General features: G+C 35.5%; 1 long non-coding RNA gene across 20 annotated transcripts; it reads right to left on the bottom strand.

Moving 5' to 3' along the window:
• Window positions 1-1,612: 1,612 nt before the first annotated feature.
• LOC113356017 lies at window positions 1,613-7,950 on the bottom strand. 20 transcript variants are annotated; one of them, XR_003362759.1, is made up of 9 exons: window positions 7,680-7,950; window positions 7,440-7,570; window positions 6,986-7,080; window positions 6,811-6,881; window positions 6,519-6,660; window positions 5,914-6,325; window positions 5,128-5,213; window positions 2,182-4,836; window positions 1,613-2,036 (listed from the first exon to the last, which is right to left on the bottom strand). It is a non-coding gene; the product is annotated as an uncharacterized LOC113356017 (long non-coding RNA). The 20 variants fall into 20 exon arrangements; XR_003362762.1 differs by lacking the exons at window positions 6,811-6,881; window positions 6,986-7,080 and having other exon boundaries at window positions 2,182-2,359; window positions 2,470-4,836; XR_003362768.1 differs by lacking the exons at window positions 6,811-6,881; window positions 6,986-7,080 and having other exon boundaries at window positions 2,182-2,287; window positions 2,470-4,836.
• Between the last annotated feature and the right edge of the window lie 8,115 nt (window positions 7,951-16,065).

Genomic DNA, 16,065 nt, shown 5'->3' with positions numbered 1-16,065 from the left:
AAATTAGCACCAAAATTGTGAGATATCTAGTGTTTAGGATAGTTTAAGATATCTAGTGTTTTTCTACGTATTATTGGCCGCAATCGAGAAAATGATATATATATATATATATATATCCCTTCATGCGTGGAATGTGCACCTATTTTTTGCAATGGTAATTCTATTCAACCAATTAGGATATTAATTGTGGCCATTTGGCCTATCTGCAAATTGAATTCAATGAGAAGTTAATTATCTTCCATGTATTTGTCGAAAACAGTTATTCCTAGACCAAGTCTAATTGAATTGGATTTAGGAATTGTCATGTATTATAAAAAAAAAGATAGTGCAGAAGTCATTCAAAATTTGGTATCGCGCATGACAAAAATCTTTATTTATCTGACTTAAACTCGTCAAAAAATTGTTCTTTTACTGATAACTGGGCTGGGCTAGTACTAAACTAACATAACCTTTTTTGCACAACAAACTTAATCAGCAGAACCTTTTTTTTTCCTTTGAGTTCGCTATTTGTTTAACCCAAACATAATGTTGTTGAAAATCACTAAAAGATCTTCAGATTTTTCTTGTGGGTTTTATCTCTCCTTTTCCTTTTTCTCCATGGCTATCTCAAATCCAAGTACAATCATGTACTCTTCGATGTTAGACTGTTTAAATCCAAAAATACAATGGCATATGTAATCACCTTCGGCATACCAACTACGTAAACCAAAGTTCGTGACATCCTAACTAACTAATTATATTTAGAGTATTCCGGGAAGGCATTGGATGATCCTAAGAACTGATCAATTTAAAAAATTAAAGAATAATAAACCATCTACTATTCAAATTAGAAAACAATAAAGACTCACCAGTCCACTATCTAAATCTCTGAAAACTAATCCCAAAACAATGAGATTTCCTTTATCTTTGTTTCTCCGCGACACAACAGATTCATGGACACCCATATCATGTCCCAAATCCCACAATCTGTAATCAGCCGGAGATAGGCTTGGAGACATAGATTACCTGATCTTGCATTCTTAATTGATTTTTCTGTCTATTATAGATAGCCATCAAGCTCATCATCACTCTAGATCAGCCCGCTAATTTCAGTTACACTTCCTATAAGCTTCTGACTAATTGAAGTTATTACAGTGAACAACTGTGTCTGTATTATTCTCGTACGTCTTGGAATCCAAGCTATTTTAGGGATTCTTATAGTTGTTAAGACAAACATCTTATGTTTGTTATCGATTCATTCTGAATTCATTTTCTTCTAGCTTTCTACTATCGTTCTTATTTCACATCTCCTTTTCTTGGCAACCTTGCAAACTTCGTTTTGTATTCTTCTAATTATTTAGTTCTGCTTTACAACCCTTAGCAGAAGATAATATTAAACACGTGAATAGTAAAAACGTGTTCCGGTCATGTTTGGACTTAGTAATCTGAAAATCCATGTCGATTTTTTTTTCTATTTCCTATCTCAATTGTTCATTGACATCGAAATAATCGTTGTTGTTCTTGATCACACATCTAGTGCATGTAAAATCCTCACGTCTATCTGATCTTTTGCGTATATTTTTCCTTTGAATGCAGCATGGTTAATTAGAAGAAGATACGTAATCGCCGCAAATGTAAACAAATAATTTAATGAGTAAGAAATATAGGCAACTCGTGCTTATTAACTGCACAATCTTAAACAACTACCATAGGGACTATTCTCAACAACTCATTACTTAACTTTTAAATAAACAATTAGCATTATTTTGCTCACCGCAAAATAAAAAATAGAAAATAACTTTCTCATATTCATGGACGGATAAAAGAGTTCTTCTTCCAATAAAACCATCCAAAGATAAACGATATGTCACAAATAAATAATTGTAAGAGGGTTAGAACTTAAGTCATAATAACGCAAACCAAAGTAGGATTATAGATAATAGAGCCACAATGCAAAATCGCATAACTAAAGCATGTTTTCTCAATAAAAATATTTTCTTACCTCTTATGTGCTCCTTGTTTGATCAATTGGTGTGTGTGGTGCAGCGAGCAGCATACTGGTAAAAGCAATTCTTCTGTCAGTACCCTCTAGACAGAATAAATAGTATCCAAACACCATATTGGTAAAAGAAATCCCATTGGAGAAACTTTTGGCCAGTACCTTTAATCTAAAATGAGTATCTAAGAACCACAAATGAGTACCTTTAAGCTAAATATATGGATTTTATGGGAAATCTCTATTTTCCCACCGCAATGTCGCGGAAACGTCGGCAGGAGTCATAAGCGACGCGTTCGCCACTCCTAACAGCTAAACCATCAACAACTTCATAGTTAAGCCATAACGTTAAAAAGCGAAGCGTTCGCCACTCCTAGCAGCTAGCTAAAGCACCAAGAACTTCATAGTTAATCCATAACATTAAAATAGTATACATGAAAATCTACTCAATAACGAACAACAAACTAACAAAACTACGAATCCAAGAAACCAACCGAGATAAGTGTCCTACATGGGTCCACCCAAGATAACACCCATGGAATTCTCAACGATTGTGAAAGTTTCTAAGACAATTACAACAGTCCTTTAGTTAACTTCCTTCCAACCCCTTGGTATTCTGATTATGGTTATGAGATATATCCTTTTGCTATGCATGGTTCCAGGTTCCACTTCAATTGGAGTCGCAAATCATGACAAATATGATATATAACACTTTTCAAATCTGTATAATCCATAGATAATATTGTCATCAGAAGCATGTAAATTTTAGCTTAGTCAAATAAATATGCCATCTGTGGGAGTCGAACCACATCTACATGGTTGAGAACCATGTGCTTTTCCATGAGCGAAGACAACAAGTACCATTTCTTATTGTAATTGGGATTTAACTAATGATACTTAAGCAAGAATAATTCATAAGCATAACAAGAAGAGAGTTTACCCAATCCTCTACTTCCTGCACATATACTATCCCAACAATATAAACCCAAGTTTATAGCTTGTGTTGAAGTCGTTGGTGCACCTTACCTAATATTTACCAAAGAACTCCATCAGTAACGAATGTACCATGATAATCAATTCTACCTCATAATAGAAGAATTGAATCGGAAGTCCAATCTGATGCCACCATGAATACTTGCAGAAGCAGCAAACACAAAGGATGCATGTGTCAATGGCGAAATATTTAGATAGGAAACATATTGATGCTTTAAGAAATGAAAAACAACGGAAAACACTTAACTTGAGATTTTTAAGTGGATCTTCCTTAAGTAAATTATGTCTTACTTATCTATGTGCAAGTATAGAGGATATACGATCTCCAGTACTAATTTTACCTTTGTTCTTGATTCTACAACTGAAGAGCCATGATCAGATGCACCAGTACCCATTTGTGAGGGATTCTACTGTTACAACTGATGCTATAAATCTGACTTATTCCTTAACATTATTTGAAGGTCCTTGGAATTCTCATGTGAAACAGTCCATAAATTACTTGCCTTACAATTTAAAAATACCTTTTATTATATCACTGGTTTGCAGCCGGAACATGCACCGGCAAGATATTTTAGCACCTACATAATTAGATATGAATCCCCAAGGTAGTGACCCTGGGCAGTGGATATGGCATTCGATTCACAGGCTGCATTTGAATAAAGCAAAGGAACTACTTGCAACAATAACACTGTAATGACATTAGCAATGATCAAATAAAAATCACCAACATTTTTAAAAATTGGTCACATCCCATGCCTAATTCAATTGGTCAGCTCCCTAATTAATACTTACTCGAACGACAACAAAAATTTTGCAATAAAATGTCACCTTATAGACTACCAAGTTAAAAATAAAATAATGCATAGTTTACCTGTTCAGGTACGAAGTCATTAAGATATTTATTTAAAATTGTAGTGTAGTCGCTGAAGAAAATCATCATTCGGTTGGAAAGAGTTGGCACCATAGCTGAACAGCTAGGCTTCATCTTTATCAAAATATGATGTTACATAATATTTCTCAAAAAAAGTTGATAATAGTACTTTACAAAACTAATTTAATATATAGTAACAAAAACATAATTGTAAGTCAATTTCATTTCCAAGCTTATCTCTGTTTTCTCAGTAGTAATTCAATTGTGGACACTATACAATTTGTAACTCCTGTAGTCGATAACCTTATGAACAACAACCTCATCTTCAATTAGATCACAGTTTCGTTAGTCGTTAACTATATGAAGTCTGGATAGTTTTTCTCATTGGAAGTAGATTTGCTTTCACTTTTCATATGCTCTTATGATCTAGGGAGTATGGACATGAGTAAGATTCACATGTCATGTAGAGACTCAAAAAGAAGAGTCGGGGAGAGATCCATGCTAAATCTTCAAATTCCATTTAAATTTGCGTCTACTCAAAATCAAATTTCAATATTTAAATCAGACGGAGAAACTTCTGTTCATCTCTCAAAGTGATGAATACAGATTACATGGGGCTTATTTGAATTAACACATATTCAACGCAGAGTGTTACTTATGCTACTGCCCATGTGGCCGCCTCACTATGTCACCATTGATAAATAGCTAGTTCTTTATTAATTCAGATGCTTTGTAACTATAGCAGTGATCTCTATAAAGCTGAGTATAGTAAGAGGTTCTTCTTACCTCCTTAAAAGAGTTAACATCACTTCCCCACAGCCAAGCATCACAATCTTCATCTCTAGCACCCCAAAGATCATTCCTACGATCATCCCCAATCTTGTAAATCGGAAACCTTCAAAAATATTGTAAGATTTAGCTTCTCTGCTACTACCTGGTTTCCAACCGACATGTTTTAATTGGTTCAATAATGCAATTGATGATAACAAAAACAGATCTGCCAGAAAAAGAGTAACACTCAGTTCACTAGACAGGGTCACTGCATCAAACATGTGATCACAATTCAAAGCCTATAAAACTGATCGTAGTCGTGTGGGATTTACATCCAGAGAATCACCTACAAAATGAACAACACCAAATCAATTGAATAATTTGAATCCCAAATAACTAATAACGGAGCAGTCTTTCCTTATCACACATAACCAATTCACATAAAGACTACGAAACTATAATCACATTCACTAATAATAAAACCCCAGAAATTAGAAAAAGCAAGAATTTTGATTACCTGGCAGTGGGAGGATCAACAGACCTTGATTTGGGTTTCAGGTACATATATTTTTCTCCCAAATCCCTTTTCCTTCTCATGGCATACTGAATCAGAGAAAAAACGGAAAAAAAATAAAATATAATACCTTCCTTAGATAAAAAAAAAAGGGTTCAGGTAGTTATTAAATCAAAAGAGGATGAGGAAGATACATTCAATTACGATAGTTGAGGAAGTAAACCTAATTTTGACAACCCATGTTGTTCTCAGTTTATACATTATACATGCAATTTGAAACATCAAGGTTAAATTGTATGCACAATTGATGTAGAGCCCTAAATGATTGATATCAGGGAACATTCATATTCTTGTTCAGATTGTACTCTTTTAAAATATTATGAAACAAACATTGTCTTAGCTGCAACTATATGGGTCTCATTTAGAGATGAATCGCACAACACAAAAATGAATTGGATGCAATACATTGATATAATAATAAGATTTTTGAAGTTATGCAGATTACCTTCTTCATATTATTACCCCAACAAACCCATGATTATATGTAATGGAAAACATCAATCTCTCATAAAATCGAAGTACAGTTAAATTAAAAGAAATAGACAGGTGAAAAAGAGTACCCATGAGATTAACCTTTAAGTGAATATTCAATTCAATGAAAATCTTGTACATATGTCCAAGACCCACAACATTACCATGAGAATATAAAAGAGTAGAAATGCCAAAGGATGTCTAGTTTACAAAGCAATAGGAAGAAAACAAAACGGGTACTAAGGAATGGGTTATTACATTTGTGTTTCGTGATGTGTAGTACTTCAAAGAGAATTCACAGAGAATCATCCAGCAAGGTGTGGTCCATGTCAATCATTAGACTTCATCATTGTGCACTGGTATACATGACCTAATACTCGCTACTCGCTAAGCAGATTAGGAATGATACGAAGGTACGCAGAAACACAAACCTGGCACACAAACATTCCATTAGGAAGGCCAGGGAATCATCATTCAGCTGCCATGAGAATCCACAATACGATATAATACTGGAAACTCTAATGCATCAGCAATCACAAGCCACCATGGAGTTTCCAAATCACATAGTTTCATGGTCCCAATTCTCCGAATCAACTCCAAAGAAACTTCCGATCGCAGCGAGTCTCAACAATCCAAATTTGATTAATCTATTTGGTTGATTCTCTCATACCTATTTTCAAATAATTGAAGCATCGGATAATTTTTCTTCGGATAATTTTTCTTGCTAGATTTTCTCATACCTATTTTCGATAATTTTGATTACTCTATTTGGTTGTTAGGTAAATTTGTGCCATTTAGTCTGGGTGGACATAGTAAATTAAATAACAATAGATTTAGTACATGTGAAAGTAATGAATTTATACCATCATGAGATCAACACTATCAGCTTCCACTCATGGTATATCGAGAGGCTAAGTTCTGTGGCTTCCATCATCGATATATTCATGCCAATCCTTCAAGGCACCAACTCCCGGCCACTTTTCCTTAGATGGAGTTCCCAACAACCTGTCAGAGACATCATAAGTAAACAACATTGCTAGAACATGCAGATACAGTAAAAATAAAGAGTAATAGGTGGCATTAACAGACATCACAAATGTTTTACACTTTCGAAAGTTCTGTGCAATCCATACAACATTGCACATGACAACTAACCTACAAAATCACCAAAACTAACCACATTGATAGTCTCCTTAATCTTGATACGTGGTCTATAACCTTGACTTCTGAAATGATGAGCAAGGTAATGTGTCAGGAAAGCCAAACAGTGCCTGAACCAAGAGTTCACAATACCCAAAGATGAAATTGTAATAACTCATGTCATTATCACCTCCACTACATCGGTCATATCAAGTCGACGACACAAAGTCACGTCAAAGATATTCACAACAGAACACGTATTCTTCTCAAGGACTCCGACAATTCCTTCATGCCAAGCATACCCAAGAAATTCAGCATAAAAATACATATTACAAAGAAAACACACAATTTGATACTTCATAACCATCTAAGAAAACAAATAGTCTTTTTTAGTATTAAGTTCAGCAGGGAATAGCTTCCGTTCTATGATACTATCAGTACCAAGATCAGAATTCACAAACATAATAGACAACAAAAGCAAGAATTATGTAAAACTCAACCAAATTTCAAGACTACAACAAATCCACCATCAGCAGCAAGCAATGCCACCTCCACTACCGAACCCCCAAATTATCCGAGAAATTACATACCAACATGAAATCAAAACACATTAGTTCGTATTTGAAGGGGAAATATAAACTTACAAAGTGCACTTTTTTTTGGACTACCACTGCAAGAATTGCAGTCAACCCATAACATATATATATATTAGTTCTTGTATCAATTTGTACATCGAATTCCTTCCACAGTCGGACTTGATTTGATTCTCTAGTGCCTGACAATTTCGAAGGATTTTCAGCGTTTGATCAGCATATATTTTTCTCCCCAAGCCCTTTCTTTCTCATGGAAAACTGAATCAATAGAAAACGGAAAGAAAAAAATACCTTCATTAGATGAAACCTAGGTTTCAATCTCTGTTACCGAAATCTGTACTTAGAAAATCCCTTCAAGTTCAATATAACCCTAATACATACTTGTTTTACAGCTAACGAATCCAGTATCCTCGCCTTTAAAGAACTCCGAAGAAGCTTAAGAGATAAAAGAAGAACACGTCTTGATCAAATCGGAAGCACCTCTAACCAATATTTGTGAAATAAGAAAAACGCAGAAGATTCTGCAGCGAGTAAACCCTATACTTTCCGCAGGTAGTTTCAACTTTCAAAGAAACATAGTAAGATTCCACATATTAACAAATTCGTAATACGTATTGGTAAAACCGTTAGCTTCCTGACCGTCCAAGTCATAGCTCGATCAGGATGATTCGGACCGTCGGATCAGGGTTCCCATCAAATCCTGTCCGTTTAATGACTCTCAAATCTCAAAGTCAAACACCACCTTTTTTTATTACAGTGACTAGGCACCCGACATGCACCACTGCACCGACTAGTATCTGATTGATCATGCTGGATTTCGCGGTTCTTCTTTCTTCCTTCCAATAGACGGGTAAAATGATTTTATGTCCCGTAAATTGAAATTGAGAACATTGTACTCCCTCCGTTTCTAAAAGATAGGCTTGTTTGGTTTTCACAAAAATTAAGAAAACCAATCATTGTATCCACTTTTTCATGTTTTTTCATAATCTATCCTTGGTCCCCACTCATTTGATATAAGAGAATTGAGAGAGAGAAGTGGTCCTCCTTTAATTTAATATTAAGAGAGAAAAAGGAGAGAGAGAAGTGACCCCTCTATGAATATACTAGTAAAATCATAACATTTGACTTTCCACATATGGAAACAAGTCTATTTTTTTGACATACCAAATAAGGAAACAAACCTATTTTTTAGAAACGTAAGGGTATGTAGATAGAATTAGCTACTTTTTATGCCCTGCAGTTTTCCAGCATTTCGTTGTGAAAACCTAGGATTTTACTAGGTTAGCATGATTTTTTGAACATAATGCAGCTTCCAACTTCTCTATCGATTATATATACCTAGCGTCGCCAATGGAGGTGCCAGATTACTGGGAGGGTATTAAAATATATAAGAAAGATTTTTTTTGTTTATCTATACATGAACTTTTGTACCCTCACCTCATTAGCAGCCATGAATTTGCTAATTATCTTCTTTTTTTTTCAATAAGAAAACAGGGGAAAACCCTGAAGTTACATGACAGACACAATACCAGTAAATACAATGTTATGCGATTTCCAAACGATAGAATCTCGTAACCAGAATCCCGTAACCAGAATCCAATAATAATGACCGGGCCATCGAACGGTAACAGTGACAGTAATAGTAACACCGACAACTCTATACGGGAGAGCTGATCGTTGGTGCATGATCAGACTTGGATGAATTTTTTTTCCAATAGAACTGACAAACCCTCCTCCACAAGAAGAGATGCTAAAAAGCCAAAACTGATCCATTCTTCGCACGACGTGCAGATTCCACTCTTCAGAGCTCCTCCACCTGCCAGAAAAATGCAAACCAAAGATGGGGTGATAAATCTCCAATAGAAGACCATCACCAAACTTGTAGCAAACAATCATCAGTTTACAAACAAGCCAAACAATCAAAATTACAGACACAAACACAGGATCTAACAAATTATTAAACCTAGTTGGTAAACAAAGTACCCCCTGGATATAACAACCACCGATTACAATACAACAAACTTACCTAATTGATAATCGAATAACCCACCGGAAAAGCTTGTTGTGGAGAAGAAAACCGCTGCAAATCACATTTATTTCAACATTTCTAACACCAACTAACCCATATGAAAAGGAGAAAACTCCATCAACATAGCCTGACAAGCCTAAGAGCATCCACAGTGGGCGAGTATAACCAAATTTATGGGATGAGATCCTAACACAGTGGGACGGAGTAAAGATCAAATTTGGACCAAAGATCAAATTCCAGACCAAATATGGTCGCGACCAAATCCCAAATTCTAATATAGTCGGGCGTAAATTTAAAGTATGCTTGATGCTGGGCGTAAATTTAAAGTACGCTTGTTAACGGGCGTAAACCAAATTTACGTATGTTGGTGGGGCGGAATTTAAATTTACGTTTGTTGCGGGCGTAACATAAATTTACGCCTGATGAGACGGACAGAAGAATTCCGCGCGTTGCCAGGCGGACACCAAAATTCCGCCTCTCTGGGGCGGACACCAAAATTCCGTCCCTCTCAAACGGACTTTTTTTTTACGCCTCAGCAAAATTATGAAACATGAAATGAAAATTTTCGAACGTTAGAATGATAAATTTTTCGAACGTTGGCGTTGGAGATTGCGTAGCAGATTTTTGACCGTTGGTAAGATATTTATATCTTTCGAACGTTTGAAATTGAATGTTAATAACGGGTTTATTTTATACCTATATATACCAGATGAATTCCTTTCACATTTTCATATCATTCGTTTGTATTCGGCAAGAAAAAAATAGTATCAGGAAGAAAAAATAGTTTTCCATATTTCAAATCATTTTGAAAATTTTCATCGAATCGTTTTTAATGTCAACACCACGAATAGCAAGAGGTCCAAATTTTACGACAATCGAAGATGTCACGATGTGTAAAATTCATTTATCAATATCTCAAGATCCCGGCGTTGGAGCCGATCAATCAGAGATTGCGTTGTGGACTCGTATCAAGGATGATATTGAAGCTCATTTACCGGATAAACCAGAGCGGTCTTGGAGTTCCTGGCAAAAACGATTTCAGGGAATAAGTAAAGAAGTGGCGTTGTTTTCGGCAAAACAGGCGGAAGTGGAAGGTGAATATCATACGGGATGGGGTCCGGAAATGACCGTGAGTATTCTCTCTGTTTTGAAACAATTATTTTCTAATATTGAGATGCCCATGAACCTAATTGTTTTTAAAAACATTAACAGCTCGAAGAAGTAAACAAACGGTTTAAGGAATGCAATCATGGAAGAAAATTTAGGCACGAAGAGTGCTACCCAATTGTCATAGAAATATAAAATATAATCGTCGATCGACTTTTGTTTTTGATACGACGCACGATTTGGATAGTAGCGTGAATACCGAGGAAGATGGCACTCAAGTCGAGTCCGGTAACGACACAGATAGATAGAGACATAGGAATACATACCTTCGTCAGATGGGAAAAAAAGCAGCTAAACGACTGAAGAAAACCGGGCGAGAGAAATCCAACCAGCCAAGAGGAATTGATGGGAATAATTATTACACAGCAAGAAAATTTCAATTCTCATTACCGGGAACAATCAAGATTCAAGATGGAACAAAAAAAGGCCGAGTTTGCACAAAAACAAGCTGAGCATGCGGCTAAAATAGCCAAGGAGGTCGCAGACGATGAATTTCGCATCATGATGATGGATCTTTCCAAATTGGATCATGTACAAAAGGAGTACTTCGAACTTCGAAAGGCTTTAATAGTACGGGACAAAAGGAGCCAATTATAATCGTCAAAACGGGATAGTTCGAACCTTAAGTATTAAGTCTAATAATAAGTGATAATAGTTTTAGTAGTTTATTTACGTTTTAATATGTATTAATTTTGTCATTAGTCGTATTATTATGTAATATTTGGGATTTAATTTTATCTTCATTTAATTTAATCAACTTTAACTTATTTTGTAACATCTTACTTTAATTTACCAAGTGATGAGTATATGAAATAGAGTTAATACATTTCAATAAAATTATTCGTTAAAATAAAATCACATAATTTTTTCATATGGGAAACAACATTTAATTCCAATATTTTGTCCTCGTCTCCAACCTTTTAATTCCCATATTCTGCCCATATATGTTCGATTAAGTCATCGCGCAAGCGAATATGCCTATCTTTGCTGCGCATATGACGTCGGCGTTGCTCAGCTCTAATTTGGGAAAACTCCTCACTGTTGCCTCTTAATATATTAACCGGTGTCGGGTTGCTACGATGATATAAACATGTGGCCATTCACCGGGTAGACGCTCATCCTCGACTCATATTATGTAAGATAATACACGTTTTCATGATATAGGCAAGCACATCTGGATTCCACATTCTAGCAGGTTGTTTGATGATTCCAAACTGTTGTTGAAGTACACCAAATCCCCGCTCTACGTCTTTTCTTGCACCCTCTTGCATCGCTGAAAATATCTCTTTTTTCCTACCAAGCGGATGTTTAAACGCCATAATAATAGTAGCAATTTCTGGATATATTCCATCACCTAGATAATACGGCATGTCATAAGAATGACCGTTTACCACATAGTTCACCGGTGGTGCTTTTCCCGTGACCAGACTTCGAAAAACATATGAACGGTTCATCACATTAATATCGTTGTTAGAGCCTGGCATACCAAAAAATGCATGCCAAAACCATAGATCATACGACACCACCGCCTCCAACACGATACTTTCGCTCCCTTTATACGCGGTGTAAGCCCCTGATTCGGCAGATGGACATTTATCCCATTTCCAATGCATGCAATCTAGGCTACCTATCATCCCTGGAAATCCTCTATCTTTGTTTTGGTTGAGCAACAACTCAACATCACCAGCCGTAGGTTCACGCAAATATTCTTTCCCATACACATTGACAATCGACTTGCAGAACCTCCGAGTTGCTTCCAACACCGTGGTTTCGCCTATGCGTAAGTACTCGTCTATTGCATCTGCCGCACATCCATAAGCTAACATTCGCACCGCTGCAGTTACTTTTTGATGAGGGTTTAATCCTAAAACTCCACACGCATCGGGCCTTTGCACAAAATATCTGTCTTCGGCTGTAACACCTTCCACTATTCTGTTAAACAATTGTCGACGCATCCTGAATCTTCTGCGAAAAACATTAGGTGGTTGGTTTGGATACGGAGAAAAATAGTCGTTCCACAGAAGTTCAGCACCAGTCTCACGATCTCTTGGTATTTTGATACGAGTTTGAGGCCATTTAGAATTGGTAACAAGGACTCCCATACTAACGGCCATGTTATTTTGCATAATTGCTATTGAATCATCATCCGAGGAATAAAAACTACTATTAGAAGAAGAAGAAGAAGATGAAACAGAAGAACAATAGTGAGCGGTATTCTCATATGCTTCCATATTCTATCCGAATCAGAATAAGTGTGTGATTGTAAAAAGAGGTGTGTTGGTATTTATAGAGTGAGTGAGGGAGATCACATGCTTCCATTTTCCATCAGGATTAATAAATAAAATAACATAAAGTATTTGACAAATTTTGTAAACTGTTTGTCAGTGAGGTGTTTGTCGTATTGAAATGACTAGTCGGTGAAATTTGATAAAGTATTCAAATAACTACTCGCTGAAATTTGATAGAAATTTGATAAAGTATTGAACTGACTACTCGCTGAAATTTGATTGCCTATTGAAATGACTACTCGTGAAATGACTAAGACTACTCGCTGAAATTTGATTGCCTATTGAAATGACTACTCGCTGAAATTTGATAAAGGATTCAAATAACCACTCGCTGAAATTTGATAGAAATTTGATTGAGTATTGAAATGACTACTCGCTGACTACACATAACAAAGATAAATAACATAATAAATGTCTAGTATGACTACACATAACAAAGATAAAACATAATAAATTCAAAGCTAAACCATATAAATAGTCATCACAGGCTAAACATTTCCCGTATCCGGAGGCGCCGATCGCGGTGGGATAAAAGCCGTTCTCGGAATGGGCCTGACCGAGGACGTTGAAGATGATCCTTGACTCATAGAACTCCACACTTGTGGTGGCAATGTGGGGGAAAAGGCGCCGAATCCAATGGAAGGTTGGATGGTGTGTGGCGTTCGGAAAAGAGACAGTTGATACTCCAATTCCGTGATCTTATTATTCTGGTTTCCTATAAGTTCATCTTTCGCTAATAGACACTCCATCCTATCTTTCGTTTCTCGTAATGTAAAATCTCGAAATTGTTTAGTAAAATCAGATTCTTGGAATAATGCATAACTATCGCCCTGTCATGAAAAAATGAGATAGATGAGATTTTTTTTTTTTTGGAATTAGCAATGTAAAGTTGAACGAACACTTACGGGCGATAATTGTTGTTGCGGTGGAATAAGAACATGTTCATCTGGTTTTCCAAGTTCGGTAGAATAGAAGTCACCGCTGTACCCAAATGTTTGGACCTCCCAATCAGGATGTGTCACATATTTTCTGAAATTAGTAACCTTTTTCCAATACTCTAAATATACTTCATACTGCACAACTTGCACCACCTCGGTTGCATCAACAAAACCGTCCGCTAGCAGGAGTTTTGCTTGGTCATCACCCAAATGCCCAATAATTACATGTAGTTTCATGGGAACAGCAAACGAGGGATGGTTTTGCCTCCAACATCTTTCTCCTAAATAAACATTATGCTGTATAACCAAAAAGGGAATATAATTGTAGTGAGTACGTATTAATTAGATAAATAACGAAAAATAAAAAACTATGTTATTGACGATTAATATTAATGATATATAAAAAATCATGTCTAACTCACAACGCCATTCCAAGAAAATATCCATCTCGAGTCCGACAGCTTCCTAGCAGACTTTCCCATCTCAGAACTGAGGACGTCGGTGTATGATTCCCATGGGTGCCATGTCACTTGGTCAATCGTCAGCTGATTCAGTAAAATCCTACAACGAATAATATCATTCTGACACCTCCTTCCATTCCATCTGGAAATTACAGGCCATTTCTGTTCATTACCGGTCATTGAGATGTCTGGTCGACATATGCCTAGGTATTCATACCCCCAAAACTAGTCCATAAAATTAATGAATCAAATTAATATATCCAAGGAAATAAACTTAAATGAAAATATACTTTACGTTGAAAATTAAAATAAAATCGATTACCAAAATACCTCTAATATTTGGAAGGGCCCGCTTAGTGCCTTCTGTTGTTTCCTACAAGCTTGTCGGAGACCTGCATACAATCTCGAAAAGGCACTACCGCCCCAGTCAAGGTCTTGTATTTTATCAATTTCTTCGAAAGCAGCTAACCATCCAGCATCAATATAGTTCTTTGCATTAGGAAAGAAAAATTGACCCAAAACATACATAAAAAAGGCAATTGCTATTCTATGGGCGAGGAGAGAATCTTCATTAGCCGCCACCAACTTATCTTCTTTGAAGTATGAGCTTAAATATGTAATTGTAATTGAGTTTGATACCCACGACGCGCCTCTTGTTCCCTGTGTGATATCCGGAAAAATCTTCTCACGGACATAGTCAAATTGGTATAGGCTCGAATCATACGGAACTACATAACCATCACCGATACTCAGTCCAGTTAACATGACCCAATCTAATGGCGTGAACCCCATCTCACCAAATGGAAAATGGAACGTGTTGGTTGTATCCCAAAACCTCTCAACAATATAATCAACAACGGCATGTTGGGTACGCTACACTCTATGTTCAACAATTTTTCCCACCCCGCTTTTTCAATCAAATATTTAACTCTAGGACAATGTATTGAAATAAATTTATAATAATGAATTACCGATGCCAGACATCCACGATGTTTAAACTTAAATGTTGGTGCGTCTGAAAATGTAATGTCTTCAGTAGCGTGCGGCTTATCATCTTCCACTATAGGAAACCTCCCTAACCCGGGGACGTCGACCTCCTCAATTTGACCGGTAGAGATTAAGTTGTAATCAGCTTCGGTAGATTTTTGTCTCTTGTTGGTCTTTTGGCGACCACTAAACCTCGATATAAACTTGTTCATTCTACGCACAAACATGTTAAATACAATTTCATAATTAAAAGACCAATCCACGAACCATAATAGACATAAATTTAACCGAACAAAATTTCAACATAATAAAATTCCATAAACATAAATTTAACCAAAAAAATAATTATCCAATTAACTATATTTATAACTATTTATAATTAACAAAAAATTCAATTAAAATACGAAACTAAATTAACAAAAAGATAAATTAAATTAAATCACGTAACTAAATTAACAAAAAATAATTATCCAATTAACTATATTTATAACTATTTATAATTAACAAAAAAATAAATTAAATTACGAAATTAAATTAACAAAAAAATATATTAAATTAAATCATGTAACTAAATTAACAAAAAATAATTATCCAATTATTAATATTTATAACTATTAAATAAAACAAAAAATTAAATTAAATTACGAAACAGTAACAAAAGTAATAACATTAACATTAACATACTATTGGATTAAGATGTGATTAACCCAATTTTAATAAGATTTGATTAACCCAATATGAATATCCAATTAGTAATAAAGTCTGATTCAATTTTCAACGTAAAAACCCTAAATAAATTCGAACAAA

Source organism: Papaver somniferum, chromosome 3 (genome assembly GCF_003573695.1).
Source record: "Papaver somniferum cultivar HN1 chromosome 3, ASM357369v1, whole genome shotgun sequence".
NCBI lineage: Eukaryota > Viridiplantae > Streptophyta > Magnoliopsida > Ranunculales > Papaveraceae > Papaver > Papaver somniferum.
The sequence above is the reverse complement of the archived record's forward strand: the minus strand, read 5'-3'. Positions and strand labels throughout refer to the sequence as shown.